The following is a 15118-nucleotide window of genomic DNA, read 5'->3' as shown; positions in this document are numbered from 1 at the left end:
CGCCAGTGATGTTATTGGGTACATAAGCCACGCTCAACACTTCCATTAAAGCATTTTTATGTGCCTCTGAATTTTGCAGTAGTGACATGATAGATATCTGAGCAGGGGTTTTGTTCAAATGGTCAAGGACATAATACTCCTTTTCTTGTACTTTCCTCCACAGGTCATCTGGCCCTGTTTTAATGACAGGCTGCCTTGAAGTGGCATCCTTACTTGGTCCTCCCAAATGTTCAGGTGTATAAACTCTTCCAGTACTAGTCATTCCTTGTGCAACATTGGATTCTTCTATTTTTGCCTTTCCTTTTCACCGAGCTTCGACAACTTAATCCCATGGTATTGCTTTTGAGTCGAAAGGAGGTGTGGTTGATATTGTCACTGTGAAAGGTGTGACCACGTCTAATTCAAATGGAGCGGGGGTGGCCGCAGGTATAGCTACCTCTACCTCAAATAAAACCAGTGCAGCTACCTCAACCTCGATTGGTGACTGAGTTTGTACCACAATAGGTGTAAGTGTGACTGTAACTTTAAAGTCGTCACCTTCTCGAATAAGCCTAATCGACCCCTAAGGGTCCCACTCTTCGTTTATTTCTATCTCATGTACCCCACTGTCTCTATGATCAGGGAGGGGGTTATTGCAAACATTAGGTGCGACTTCCTTTGCCTATATGACCTTGTTGTCAATTAGCGTCTAGATCTTATCCTTCAATGTTTGGAACTCTTTAATGATGTGCCCCTTCATACTGGAGTGGTACGCACAAGTTTTGTTCGGAGTGACCCATTGGGATGGATTCTCTAATGCCACAATAGGAATGATGGTGACATAACCAACGACTTTCATCCTTTAATACATTTGGTCGATGAGTTCAATAGTGGGTATGGGTGGCTTGGGGTCGAAATCTGGTCTTGGTATTGGAAAGTTTTTGCGAGTTGGAGGTGATTGAAAATGGGATGGTTGGGAGTTATAGGTGTGATGGACAATGGCCGGTTGAGAATATCTGGGAGATGAGGGTTGATATATGGGCGGTGGTGCTTGGTATGTAGGTGGAGGTTGTTTGATATATGGGTGGAGGTGTTTGGTATATGGGCGGAGGTTTTTGGTATGTGTATGGAGATTTCGGGCCTTGAGCCACAATTACTGTCCCAACATCTTTCTTCTTTGATATGTCGCTTGATTGTAATGCCTTATTTGTGGCCTGTAGTGCCTCAAAGTTTGTTACCATCCCTATTTTGATTCCTTCTTTGATTCTTTCCCCGAGTTTGATGATATCAGAGAACTTATGATTTTCAATAATCATCAATCTTTCATAGTACTGCGGATCCTGTGCTCTGACAAAGAAATTGTTCATTTGTTCCTCATCCAAAGAGGGTCTGACTTTGGTTGCTTCCGACCTCCAATGGGTAGCGTATTCGCGGAAGGTCTCGGTGGGTTTCTCTTTGAGATTCTGGATGTAGAAAACATCTGGTGCATTTTTTGTGTTGAACCTAAACCGGTCCATGAAATCAGATGCCATACTTACCTAATTGTACCATTTCTTGAGATCCTGACTGATGTACCAGGACAAAGCATCTCTAGTAAGACTCCTCAGAAAGAGTTTCATCCAGAGCTTTTCATCCTTTCTGACCCTAACAAGCTTGTTACAATAAGTCTTCAAATGAACCCTGGGATCACCCGCGCGGTCAAACATCTCAAACTTGGGGAGTTTGTACCCCTCTGGCAGTTCTACATCTAGCTATATGCATAAGTCCTCATAGTTCAAGCCTTCTATTCCTTTGTCGCCTTCAACACCCTGAACTCGGCTCGTCAACTTCTTGAGTTCTTCAGCCATGTTTTTAATGAGAATGTCCTTCTCGGAAGATTTCGGTGTATAGGAGATTGGTTGGATAGAGTGAGGAACAGTTTCCACATATATAGGGTTGCTTTGATAGGTGCCAGGGACTTGGGCGTAATGATGGTCATTGGTTGAGTTTTGAGGATCGGGAATGGGTTGTGGTGTATTTTGGGGAGTGTGGTAAGTGGTGGTTGGTGGGTACTAAATTGGTTGGTGGTAATGTTGTGGCGGAGTTGGTCTTAGTAATGGATTGAGATTTTGGGGTGGAGTTGCGTGTTGATTTGGTGCGGGAGTGTTTTGTGGATGTTGATTTTGTGTGTTTTGGGGAGGTGTTGGGTTCTTTGTGCTTTGTTAGTTGTTGTCAGGGACATTCAGGGTGAGTGACAAGTTTTCCAAGTTGTAAACCTGCTCAAGTTCTCCTTGTAATTCCAATATCTTTTGTTACAATCTCAAGACTAGATCAATCGGTGCCTGAGTACTTCGTCCATCTGAAGTTTATACGTTCTCAACATTCTTCTTTTTGATACCACTTAGGTCATCCATTTTTGCTTTTCCTTTACTTTTGTATTGCTTGGAGGAGGAGGAGGTAGAGGGCCTCTAGATCTGATGTGATATGTTGATGAGGCCAGTATAAGTGAACCAACCTTAGGGGATGGGAATAAGAAATAAAGAAAAATGAAAAGGTAAACAAGTCAGTAAGGTTTCTGAAATGTTTGCAGTATTTAAACACATATTGCGGAAATGTAAATTCATGTCCTAATTTGGGAGCCTCGTTGTGCTCGAGATAGGCCTAGCGAAAAATAAATTTGGAGAAATTTAGATACCAATAAATGCTTCATTTCATAACATGAAAAATAGACGAATCCCAAATGACACTAAGATAATAGAAAAATAAGTCACTACTGGCACCTGGCCTTATTATATTTCAGGAAAGCAAATAAATCTAGCCTATTTGGTCCCAAAAAGACGTTCCCCAGATTCGATCTTCCTAACTCCATCATACAGGTCCCCCAGCTTGCACAGACCCAGCATAAAGTAGGCTCTGGCTAGATGTCCTCCTTCAGTTCCTTCAGCGTTCTGGCAATCCTCGATCCTCTTTGTGACTTTACCTTCTAGCTCCACTATTCCTTGCTCCAGATATTCCAACTTCCTATTGGAAGTGACTGTCATTTCTTTCCATTTTTTGATCAACCTCACATTCCTCTCATGTATTTCCCGATGCTCATTCTCAGAGTCGTGGACCCTCTTGTACAGCCTGTTGTATTTGACTTGAGCTTCAACTTCTTCATCTATCATTCTATTCCCTCGACTGGCTCCTGGAATCACCATTCCTTTTAGATTGTCTTCTAACCACTCCAGGTAGAGAGGTTCGCACCATGCATGATACTTGTCGGGCTCGATGGTGTTCTTTACAACAATGATCTTGCAGTGCCACATGTGCTGAGCTTGGCACTTGTAAGGGACGTCGTCGTCTTCAAAGTCTGCTCTAAAATGACTCATCTTGGAAACCCTTGGTAAAACCTGTTTCCTACCTACTTGCCTCACAACTCGGATAGGGACATAAGGGTTTATCACTCTCAACCCAATCAGCACCAGGTGTGGGGCGTCCTTGGATTTGATGATGAATTTATCTGTTGGGAACCATTCAAACATCCATTGCACTTGATCTTCGGTCAGATTGTTGAAGAACTCCACCCACTCTTTGGCACTTTCTGACTGAGAAAACCTATTCGGAATGTAGGTCATCCGCTTGGGATGATGGAAGGCAATATGGTCATTCCAAGCCCCTCGCGTAAATTCTTGGTTATACTGGCCCTTGTGAAAATGTTCTAATAACCACAACTGCAGCAACATGTTACAACCCTCGAAATGCTGGACCCCTCTTTGACAGCACTCCAGAGCCCTATAGATGTCAGCTATGATCATGGGGACTATGGTGTATGTCTGTCCATTGATCCCTTCCATTAAAGTCTTGGCGACCATGACCATCCTAGTGTGGATTCTTTCCCTTTTCATTGGGAATACTATCAGGCCTAAGAAGCATACAATGAACACGAACACTCTGCGGTAGATGTGGCCCAGAGAAGCGAGAGAGAGCTTATCATGGTAGGTACATTAGGACTTGCTATGGCCATAACTCTCATATAGATATTCGAAGGGTATGTAAGATTCCTTCTGGCATACCAGGTCAGCATTCTTTTCAGCCCCATCATCTTTAAAAACCCTTTACTAGTACGATTCTCCGACACCAATAACCCTGGGCTATCCAAAGTCAATCCCGCAAGACCTCCAATTTCTTCTAGAAGTGGTGTCATTTCTATGTCGCCAAAACGGAACACATCCCTTTCACTATCCCAGAATTAATTGGCAGCCTCGATCAACCTTTTGTTTGGCTCAATGTCTAGTAGGGAAGGTAAGTTACCCAGGTACTTTCTTACATGTTTCTTGTCACTTGAAGAAAGTTCCTTCCGCCAATCTAGCAACAATGGTGGAATGTTCCTAACTATACCAAATCTGGGGACCTCATGCCTCATTTTCTACAAAAAAAGGGTTAGGTTTTTCTCCCCCACCAGACTCGACTATTTATACATTCATGATTAGCATATTAGCATTTAGTTCTTCAAATTAATGCACAGAACATGGTTGTATCTGTTAGGATTATGGAAACCCCGGTGGACTTTCGGATAAGGCTCATCTTAAAGGATCATTATGTGGACAACATATTGATCCGACTAGGTTTGACCATGATGCATGCACAATTTCGATCAGAGTAAGGTTACTATGGGAGTTTAGACTAGTACCCTCAAGTGGACATCTCGAGGGGAAAAATCACGGAACCATCGACTGCACTACTGATCGACTAGTTTCACCGCAAATAAGCCTTTTCAAATATAAGGGTAATAAATAGGAAGAACGCACCACTCATCAAGTGTTGCTATAATACACACGAGTGGAATATGATGTGGAGCATAATTTATGCAGCAATAAAATGTAGTCAAGTGTTTGCACGTAGGAAAAAATAAATACAGTATTTAAATCATTGAAAGACAGTTACGGAAAAGAAAACAAAGTGACAAGTCAGTTTCGGGAGTAAGAATCATGAATGCTTGAAAATAGATAGTTAAATTCAAATAAGGGGAAAGGGTACGTGGGATAGATCATACTTGGACTAATTCACAAAGGATAAGTTCATCATGGTAAGAGCCTAAAAAATATCCCCAGCAGAGTCGTCATGCTGTCGCGCCCCTTTTTCCCTCTACGAGGAGAGAAGTTCGGGATCTGACAATCATGGGGATAATAACTCATTTCCTTTTGGGATTTGGGTATTTTGAAGAGTCGTCACCTAACGGATTATGGTGCATTAGGGCATATAGAGCGATTAACTTTTAGACTAGCTTGCATTACCATTGATTTAGGGTAGGGGCTCGAAATAACCATGAGGGAAAGGTGTTAGGCACCCCTCGCGGTCCACAACGGTGGGTCCCGGCCGAACTTATACTTATGAATTAGTCCTTTTAACAAATAAATAGTTTAAACACATACTTTCAAATAAAGGCATGTCTTTTTGACATTGTATGAATCAAGAAATTAGACAAAAGGAAAAGACTTTGAAGAAGTTGCACATATATAGAGAAAAGTAAAGTTAAACATCGGGAATTGGGAAAGAGGGGTCCCCGGTAAACACTCCTCAATGAGGTGCTACACGTGACATTAGCGCGTAGTCATCATATCCTTACTACCCCAATTCCGTCCCCTTGGTCATAGCCCAAAGCATTCTAACAACCTTGAAAATGTCCTATGTGTGCATTACCCGTTCCTTTTTTGTGGCCCTAGAGGTATTTAGGACCTCTAATTTAGGTAGTTCTAGAACTTTCTAAGGTTTTAAAAGATAAAAGTCTAGGCATCAAGCAAAAACAATTAGGACTGCATTTAAAGAAAACAAATTACAGGCTCACAGTCACCTCCAAAAATATAACAAGTAAGTGCACATCTTCAAACAACACTCAAGTATTTAAGAGAAAATCCTAAAACATGATATCTAGGTGAGTAGGGATTATGCAACATTAAGTGTCAGAGACCTATTAACTTGCCTACTGATTTTAGACATGAGAATGTTCTCAAGTTGAAATAACAATGTGTAGTTTTAGAGTTGCAGAATTTTAATCGGCCTAGAGACTTGCCTAAACGCATAACAATGACGTCCTAAAAGCATGATATCTATTAGGAATGCAGTAAAACAGTGATCAATTTTAAATGGATAACTTGAGATCCTATAGACATACTCTCTAGCGGTACTAATTTAAGGCATTATTTGGAAACTTATTTAGTGAAGCAGACTGATTAATTAAACCAATTCAGAATGAACAAACATGAATTAAACTGATTTATTTTACTAAACTGGTTTTGCGTTCTATAGGCATAATTTTTACTAGAGCTGATTTTAATTCCTATAGGCATGACATCTAATTATTAAAGCTGACCTTTGAACTTATAGGCATGATTTCTAAGAAGACGAATGTAAATACTTGTTGTAACGAAAAACTAAACTTTAATTACTTTACACTTTATAGGCAAGATATCTAATTATAAGGTTGATTTTAACCTTATAGGCATGATCTCTATTAAAGCCATGAAGATCCTATAGGTATGGTTTCTACTATTGTGGAAGTAAAGTAAACATAGCAAATACATTTGAATTAACACAACCCTATAGGCATGGTATCTGCCCGATTTACCCTGCATATATATAACTACCCACCCTTTTTTTACTAATCACATATTGTTTACAATAATTATTACAGACCAATGAATTAAATAAAAATACATAAATAACCAGGAGTTAATCTATAGGGAGCCTGCAGTAGGCCCAAATGACTATCCAAGCCTCCAATAGCCTCAAATGCCAAAGTTCTATAGCAAATTTCATGCCTAGGTGTGTCAAAGTTCCCTAAGTACCTCAAGGATCCCAGGCAGTGCTCACACCTAGACCTTTTCTCAAATGATAACTGATTTAGGTGCAGTGTGAAAAGGCCAGTTTTGACATGCCAAAGTTTAGAGAGATCTCAAGGATCTCAAGGCAATACACATGTTAGAGGGGTAGAACCTAATATTCTAAGAGTAATGTGAGAGTGCATGTTGACTTTGAAACAGTTTGGTAAACAGTAGAAAGAAGGTCTTAGTAATAGAAAGAATTTTATAAAAATCATAACATAGTTAGAGTAGGAATAGTTTGAGAAAACATGAAGAACATTTTTTTAAAAAAAAGCAGAAAGCAAGTCAAAGAACACACAGTTTCAGAACAGACCTAACACAAAGGAAAAGGGTAGGGGGACACCTAGAATGCACCTTAGTGATGGAAATAAGATACATAGATTGTAGTTGCAAAGTTAAGTTGAGAATACATAGATTTTAGACACAAGTAGGATCTCATTAGTGAAATAAAACAAACTGGACTTAGATGAACAAACTAGACAGACACTTTATGAAATATTCAAGGTTTTAGAAATACCGGTCATATACAGAACATGCGGAATTTTGTCATACTGGGTGAAATCATAAACACACAATGCAGCTTGGGACATTTTAGTTAACCAATTATTTAAAGCAGGATTGACAATGTTAAACAGTATAATAGTTATAAGCTTAAACATGCTTTTGTGATACAGTAATCTAGGCATGCTGATTGCATATCAAGTAGAATAGCACATAGAACTGGAAATCACAAACTGATGAACTGCAGCAACAAAGAAAACACATAGTTTGGAATGTGAATTGAATCAGAACATACCAGTTAAGGAGAGAATACATAGTATAGAGCAGAGATGGTGCAAATGGCTAGCCTTGGCTTACAGCCGGCCGGACTAATAAGAATTGCAAGGAACGGAAGAGAATAGAGGACTTTTGAGAGTGTGAGAGTGTATATGAACTAGTGTTAATTGTTCAGAACAAAAAAATAAGAGGGGTTTATATAGTAATCAAAAGCTTAACAAATAAGGTAAGATATCAATTATGTAGCAAATCAGAGAAGTCACATATAAATCAGGAAGTCCTTCCCTTAATCAAAGGACAATCAAGTCAACGGTAAAAGCATGCTAGGTATTTAAGAAAAAGGATCAAGTAAGGTTTGGATATAGAGTAGGTAATTAGGGGTAAATGAACAGAAGTTTTTATTAAGGAAACAAATCAGTAAGAATCAACAAAATACAAACAAGGCAAGGGAAAATTAATTAAGGCAGACAATTCAATCAAGTCGAGTGAAGAGGTAAGAATCGAAAGTTTAAGGGAAAGTGTTCAAATTAAACCAGAAAATAAGGAATTCAGAATAATCAAGGGTTCAATCAAAGATAAAGTCAATAAAGAGTCAGCAATTTTAGAATATAAAATAAGGCGAAACATGAATAGTTAGAAATCGACACATAACTTTAACAAAAAAAAAAGTTAAACGACACTGATTCAAGGAGAAAGATACATGTCTTAACATGAATGGTCAGGATGAACACAAGAATATGGAATCAGTGAAAGGGTTAAACTAAGAAATTCATTAGAAGCATATTAGGACAAGAAAATCACGTGAAATCACAAGAACCCAAACCAAGAACACAATCAGATGTACCAGTACCCAGAAACCAAATGAAGAACCTCAGAAAATTAGGGCTTTCAGTACGAGCGAGCTAGGGTTATAGAAGACTTACAAAATCAGTCAAAACACATGAGAAGCAGAAGATCCAACACTAAAAAAAAAATCATCAAACATTTTGTAAAAAGAAATTCTGGAAACCCTAGTTTATAAAAAGATGAAAATCACTTAAAAATCATATGATTATTGTAAATAATCTCATGATTGTCGTAAAACTCACATGAAACAAGTCTACATCCTCTTAGATTTGTACAGATCTAAGAGGTTCAGAAAAATAAATTAGGTTTTCGAAAAGAACGGCACAGAGGTGAAGAAACATACTGAGAAACCCATAGATCGTAGTCAATATAGGACAATCTTACTCGGAATCACACTGGAATGGCTTGAAACAGGCAAGAGAGGAACCATAGATGCAAGTCAACTAGCCCTGGTCCCTTGAGGGCCCTGGAGATGGCAAGATTAACGTGAGGGAGGACATTGGAGGCTTGGGGGTAGTGAGAGATCATAGTAGACAACCATGGACGAGGGTCAGTGAGGTTTCATTAGGGTTAGGTTTGAGAGCGTTTGAGAGCAGAGAGGGGTTTCAGGGCGGCAGGTAGTGTAGAATGGTAGGGTTTTGGGGGGGGGGGTCTTTTGGGTTTAATTTAGGAAGGGTCGTTTGTGGCCGTTGTTCTTTATAATCAACGGCCGAGATTAAAGGGTATTGGGGGCCAGATCGGGTCTTCAGGATTTGGGCTGGATAAATTGATTGGGGATTGGGCTGGTAATTGGGATTAACTGGGGCTAAAATTGAAAATAAAATAGGCTATATTTTAAATAGCCACTTTTAATTGTTATATAATTTATAAGAATAATAAATAATTTACAAAAATATTTTTGTGTACTAAAATAATTTAAAATTGTTGGTTAATATTTTTTAAAAATATAAAAGATCATTTTATGCATCAATAATATAATTATGCATTAGTAGGGCTATTATTGCAAAGATATGCAATTTAGCCTAAAAATGTAAATGCTGTTATAAAAAATGTACTAAAAATGTTTAAACACTATTTTGGCATAAATAAAAAATTTAGATGACGAAATAACCACAAAAACAATTTGAAAGATAATTATTGTAAATTTTATAAATAAGAAAGAGAAGAAATAAATCAATTTGGAGCTTTTAGAAATTATAAAAAAATTATAAAAATGCTTATGCATGCTTATAACTGCATATGTGCTATTTTGAAAGAATATATATATATATATATATATATATATATATATATATATATATATATATATATGTGTGTGTGTGTGTGTGTGTGTGTGTGTGTGTGTGTGTGTGTGTGTGTGTGTATGTGTGTGTATATATATGTGTGTGTGTGTGTGTGTATATATATATATATGTGTGTGTGTGTGTGTATATATATATATATATATATGTGTGTGTGTGTGTGTGTTAAAAGCATATGAGGAAAAATTGGGTATCAACAACAACCTTACGGGATTAACACTGTTTCACTTGACATGCCACTACGCATTGGCCTCGAAGGCGGCATCCGTAAGACGTCTAGTTGCGATGCCGTCGTTCCATGCGGCCTAGTGTGATAGGCATGTCGGGCCCTCTAATTGTGATATTATCGTTGATCGCGGCTTGTTGCAATTGGTCAACGCTTTTTCTTGGGAAAAATACATAAGATCAAAGGAGGCATAGAGTTAAACAGATAAATGAGCGTAAATGTACGTCGTTTTAAGGTTTTACACTTTGGGACCTAAAGCGGAAGGAGGAAAGGTAATAAGGAAATTTAGAGTGCAAGGAAAGTATGATGCTATCATACCATCACTAACGCACCGGATCCCATCAGAACTCTGAAGTCAAGCGTGCTTGAGTGAGAGTAGTATTAGGATGGGTGAACCCTTGGGAAGTCCTCGTGCTGCATCCCTCTTTTTGGCAAAATTTATATCTTAGTTCTTTTAATATATCGAGGATAGATATAATAAATTCATAAATGAGTTTTAAGCAATGTAAACGATGTTTTTTTTAAATGAAATAATAATTTTTTTAAAAGAAAATAAATAGGGAAAAATAACAATAAGGAAAATATTAAAAAGGTAGATATTGTAAATCACGACCGTACAGGCTTAACACCATGGAACTTGATATGCTACTACGCCTTTGCCTCGAATGTGGTATCAGTAATACGTCTAGCTGCGATGTTGTTGTTCCATGCGGCCTAGTGTGATAGGCATTCCAGGCCCTTTAATTGTCATATTATCGTCGAGCGCGGCTTGTTGTTATTGGTCAACACTTTTGCTCAAGAAAAATACATAATATCAAAAGAGGAATCGCATAAAACGGATAAATGAGCTTAAATGCATGTCGTTTTATGGTTTTACACTTTGGGACCTAAAGCGGAAGGAGGAAAGGTAATAATGGAATTTAGAGTGCAAGGAATGTCGGATGCTATCATACCAGCATTAACGCACTGGATCCCATCAGAACTCCAAAGTTAACCATGCTTGGGCGTGAGTAGTACTAGGATGGCTAACCCTCTAGGAAGTTCTCGTGTTGCATCACTCTTTTTGGCAAAATTTATATCTTACTTCTTTTAATATATTGACATTAGATACAATAAATTCATATATATATATATATATATATATATATATATATGTTAAAAACATATGAGGAAAAATTGGGTATCAACAACAACCTTACGGGCTTCACACTGTTACACTTGACATGTCACTATGCCTTGGCCTTGAAGGCGGCATCCGTAAGACGTCTAGTTGCGATGTCGTCATACCATACGTCCTAGTGTGATAGGCATGTCGGACCCTCTAATTGTCATATTATCGTCGAGCGCAGCTTGTTGTTATTGGTCAACGCTTTTGTCCGCGAAGAATACTTAAGATCAAAAGAGGAAATCGCGTAAAACAGATAAATGAATGTAAATGTATATCGTTTTAAGATTTTACACTTTGGGACCTAAAGCGGATGGAGGAAAGGTAATAAAGGAATTTAAAGTGCAAGGAATGTCAGATGGGATCATACCAGCACTAACGCACCGGATTCCATCAGAACTCCAAAGTTAAGCATGCTTGGGCCAGAGTAGTACTAGGATGGGTCAACCCTTGGGAAGTCCTCATGTTGCATCCCTCTTTTTGGAAAATTTTATATCTTACTTCTTTTAATATATCAACGGTAGATATAATAAACCCATAAATGAGTTTTAAGTAACGTAAACGATGTTTTTTTACATGAAATAATAATTCTTTTAAAAGAAAATAATTAAGGAAAAATAAAAATAAGGAAAATATTAAAAAGTAGATATTGTAAATTACGACCTTACGGGTTTAGCACTGTTGCACCTAACATGTCACTACGCCTTGGCCTCGAAGGTGGCATTCGTAAGACGTCTAGTTGCGATGTCGTCGTACCATGCGGCCTAGTGTGATAGGCATGTCCGGCCCTCTAATTTTGATATTATCATCGAGCGCGGCTTGTTGCTATTGGACAATGCTTTTGTCCGCGAAGAACACATAAGATCAAAAGAGGAATTGCGTAAAACAGATAAATGAGCGTAAATATACGTCATTTTAAGGTTTTACACTTTAGGACCTAAAACGGAAGGAGGAAAGGTAATAAGGGAGTTTAAAGTGCAAGGAATGTCAGATGGAATCATACCAGCACTAGCACACCGGATTCCATCGGAACTCCGAAGTTAAACATGCTTGAGCGTGAGTAGTACTAGGATGGGTGAACCCTTGGGAAGTCCTCGTGTTGCATCCCTCTTTTTGGAAAAATTTATATCTTACTTCTCTTAATATATCAACGGTAGCTATAATAAATTCATAAATGAGTTTTAAGCAATGTAAACAATGTGTTTTTTACATGAAATAATATTTTTTTTAAAACAAAATAATTAAGGAAATATAAAAATAAGGAAAATATTTAAAAGGTAGATATTGTAAATCACGACCTTATGGGCTTAACTCCGTTGCACTTGACAGTCACTATGCCTTGGCCTCGAAGGCGGCATCTGTAAGATGTCTAGTTGCGATGCCATCGTTCCATGCTGCGAACTGTGATAGGCATGTCAGGCCCTCTAATTGTGATATTATCATCGAGCTCGGCTTGTTGTTATTGGTCAACACTTTTGCTGGGGAAGAGTACATAAGATCAAAAGCGGAATCGCGTTAAACGGATAAATGAGCGTAATTGTATGTCGTTTTAAGGTTTTACACTTTGGGACCTAAAGCGGAAGGAGGAAAGGTAATAAGGGAATTTAGAGTGTAAGGAATATCGGATGTTATCAAACCAGCACTAACACACCAGATCCCATCAGAACTCCGAAGTCAAGCGTGCTTGGGCGAGAGTAGTACTAGGATGGGTGAACCCTTGGGAAGTCCTCGTGTTGCATCCCTCTTTTTTGCAAGATGTATATGTGACTTCTTTTAATATATCGAGGATAGATATAATAAATTCATAAATGAGTTTTAAGCAATGTAAACGATGTTTTTTACATGAAATAATAATTTTTTTTAAAAAGAAAATGAATAAGGAAAAATAAAAATAATAAAATATTAAAAAGGTAGATAGTAAATCACGACCGTACGGGCTTAACACCATTGCAGTTGACATGTCACTACGCCTTTTCCTCGAAGGCGGCATCCGTAATACGTCTAGCTGCGATGTCGTCGTTCCATGCAGCCTGGTGTGATAGGCATGTTGAGCCCTCTAATTGTCATATTATTGTCGAGCACGACTTGTTGTTATTGATCAATGCTTTTACCCGTGAAAAATACATATGATCAAAGGAGGAATCACGTAAAACGGATAAATGAGTGTAAATGTACGTCGTTTTAAGGTTTTACACTTTGGGACCTACAGCGGAAGGAGGAAAGGCAATAAGTGAATTTAGAGTGAAAGGAATATCGGATGCTATCATACCAGCACTAACGCACTGGATCCCATTAGAACTCCGAAGTTAAGCGTGCTTGGGCGAGAGTAGTATTTGAATGGCTGACCCCTGAGAAGTCCTCGTGTTGCATCCCTCTTTTTGGCAAAATTTATATCTTACTTCTTTTAATATATCGATGGTAGATATAATAAATTCATAAATGAGTTTTATGCAATGTAAACAATATTTTTTTACATGAAATAATAATTTTTTTACAAGAAAATAATTAGGGAAAAATAAAAATAAGGAAAATATTTAAACGGTAGATATTGTAAATCACGACCTTACGGGCTTAACACCATCGCACTTGACATGTCACTACACCTTGGCATCGAAGGCGACATCCATAAGACATCTAGTTGTGATGTCGTCATTCCATGCGGCTTAGTGTGGCTGGCATGCCGGGACCTCTAATTGTGATATTATCATCGAGCACGGCTGGTTGTTATTATTCAATGCTTTTTCCTAGAAAAAATACATAAATTCAAAAGAGGAATTGCGTAAAATGGATAAATAAGCGTAAAGTTATGACGTTTTAAGGCTTTACACTTTGGGACCATAAGAGGAAGGAAGAGGGGTACTAAGATAATTTACAGTACAAGGAATGTCGGATGCGATCATACCAGCACTAACACACCAGATCCCATCAGAAATCCAAAGTTAAGCGTGCATGGGCGAGAGTAGTACTAAGATGGGTGACCTGTCACTAGGAACTCCTCATGTTGCATCCCTCTTTTTGGCAAAATTTGTAACCTACTTCTTTTAATATATCGATGGTAGATCTAATAAATTCACAAATGCGTTTTACGCATTGTAAACGATCTTCTTTTACATGAAATATTATTTTTTTTAAAGAGGATAATTATGAAAAAGATCAAAAAGGCAGTACACAGTAAATAATAAAAATATTGTAAATTACGATTACTAACCACGATCTTATGGGCTTAACAATGTTGCACTCGACATGTCGCTACGACTTGGCCTCAAAGGCGGCATCCGTAAAACATCGAGTTGTGATGCTGTCGTTCTGTACGGCCTAGTGTAATAGGCATGTCGGGCCCTTTAATTGTGATATTATCGTCGAGCACGGCTGGCTATTATTGGTATATGCTTTTGCCCGTAAAATGTACATAAAATCAAAAAGAGGAATCGCGTAAAATGGATAAATGAGCGTAAATTTATGTCGTTATAAAGCATTACACTTTTGCACCTAAGGCGGAAGAAAGAAAGGTATTAAGAGAATTTAGAGTACAAGGAATGATGAATATGATCATACCAGCACTAACGCAATGGATCCCATCAGAATTTCGAAGTCAAGCGTGCTTCGGCGAGAGTAGTCCTAGGATGGGTGACCCCCTGGAAAGTCCTCGTGTTGCATCCCTCTTTTTGGCAAAATTTATATCCTACTTCTTTTAATATATCGACGGTAGATCTAATAAATTCACAAATGAGTTTTACGCATTCTAAAGGATGTTTTTTACATGAAATATTAATTTTTTTAAAGAGGATAATTATGGAAAAGATCAAAAGGCAATATACAATAAATAATAAAAGTAAGAAAAATATTTAAAAGGTAGATATTCTAAATCACGATTACCAACCACGACCATACAAGCTTAACACCGTTGTAATCGACATATTGCTACGCCTTGGCCTTGAAGGCGGCATCTGTAAAGCGTCGAGTTGCGATGTCGTCTTTCCAT

The 15118-nt window shown here is 38.1% G+C and overlaps 3 non-coding genes and 5 pseudogenes across 3 annotated transcripts; all 8 read left to right on the top strand.

Moving 5' to 3' along the window:
* The first annotated feature begins 10275 nt into the window (after positions 1–10275).
* Positions 10276–10394, top strand: LOC138890868 (5S ribosomal RNA; annotated as a pseudogene).
* Positions 10395–10910: 516 nt separating this feature from the next.
* Positions 10911–11029, top strand: LOC138890788 (5S ribosomal RNA). The gene has a single exon (XR_011407190.1). It is a non-coding gene; the product is annotated as a 5S ribosomal RNA (ribosomal RNA).
* A 463-nt stretch (positions 11030–11492) lies between these two features.
* LOC138890863 (5S ribosomal RNA) lies at positions 11493–11611 on the top strand (annotated as a pseudogene).
* A 514-nt stretch (positions 11612–12125) lies between these two features.
* LOC138890849 (5S ribosomal RNA) lies at positions 12126–12244 on the top strand (annotated as a pseudogene).
* A 515-nt stretch (positions 12245–12759) lies between these two features.
* On the top strand, positions 12760–12878 carry LOC138890772 (5S ribosomal RNA). Its single transcript, XR_011407174.1, has one exon. It is a non-coding gene; the product is annotated as a 5S ribosomal RNA (ribosomal RNA).
* A 513-nt stretch (positions 12879–13391) lies between these two features.
* Positions 13392–13509, top strand: LOC138890790 (5S ribosomal RNA). The gene has a single exon (XR_011407192.1). It is a non-coding gene; the product is annotated as a 5S ribosomal RNA (ribosomal RNA).
* A 515-nt stretch (positions 13510–14024) lies between these two features.
* On the top strand, positions 14025–14146 carry LOC138890853 (5S ribosomal RNA; annotated as a pseudogene).
* Positions 14147–14677: 531 nt separating this feature from the next.
* Positions 14678–14796, top strand: LOC138890873 (5S ribosomal RNA; annotated as a pseudogene).
* The last annotated feature ends 322 nt before the right edge of the window (positions 14797–15118 follow it).

The sequence above is a fragment of the Nicotiana sylvestris genome, chromosome 4 (assembly GCF_000393655.2).
Source record: "Nicotiana sylvestris chromosome 4, ASM39365v2, whole genome shotgun sequence".
Lineage (NCBI taxonomy): Eukaryota > Viridiplantae > Streptophyta > Magnoliopsida > Solanales > Solanaceae > Nicotiana > Nicotiana sylvestris.
The sequence above is the reverse complement of the archived record's forward strand: the minus strand, read 5'-3'. Positions and strand labels throughout refer to the sequence as shown.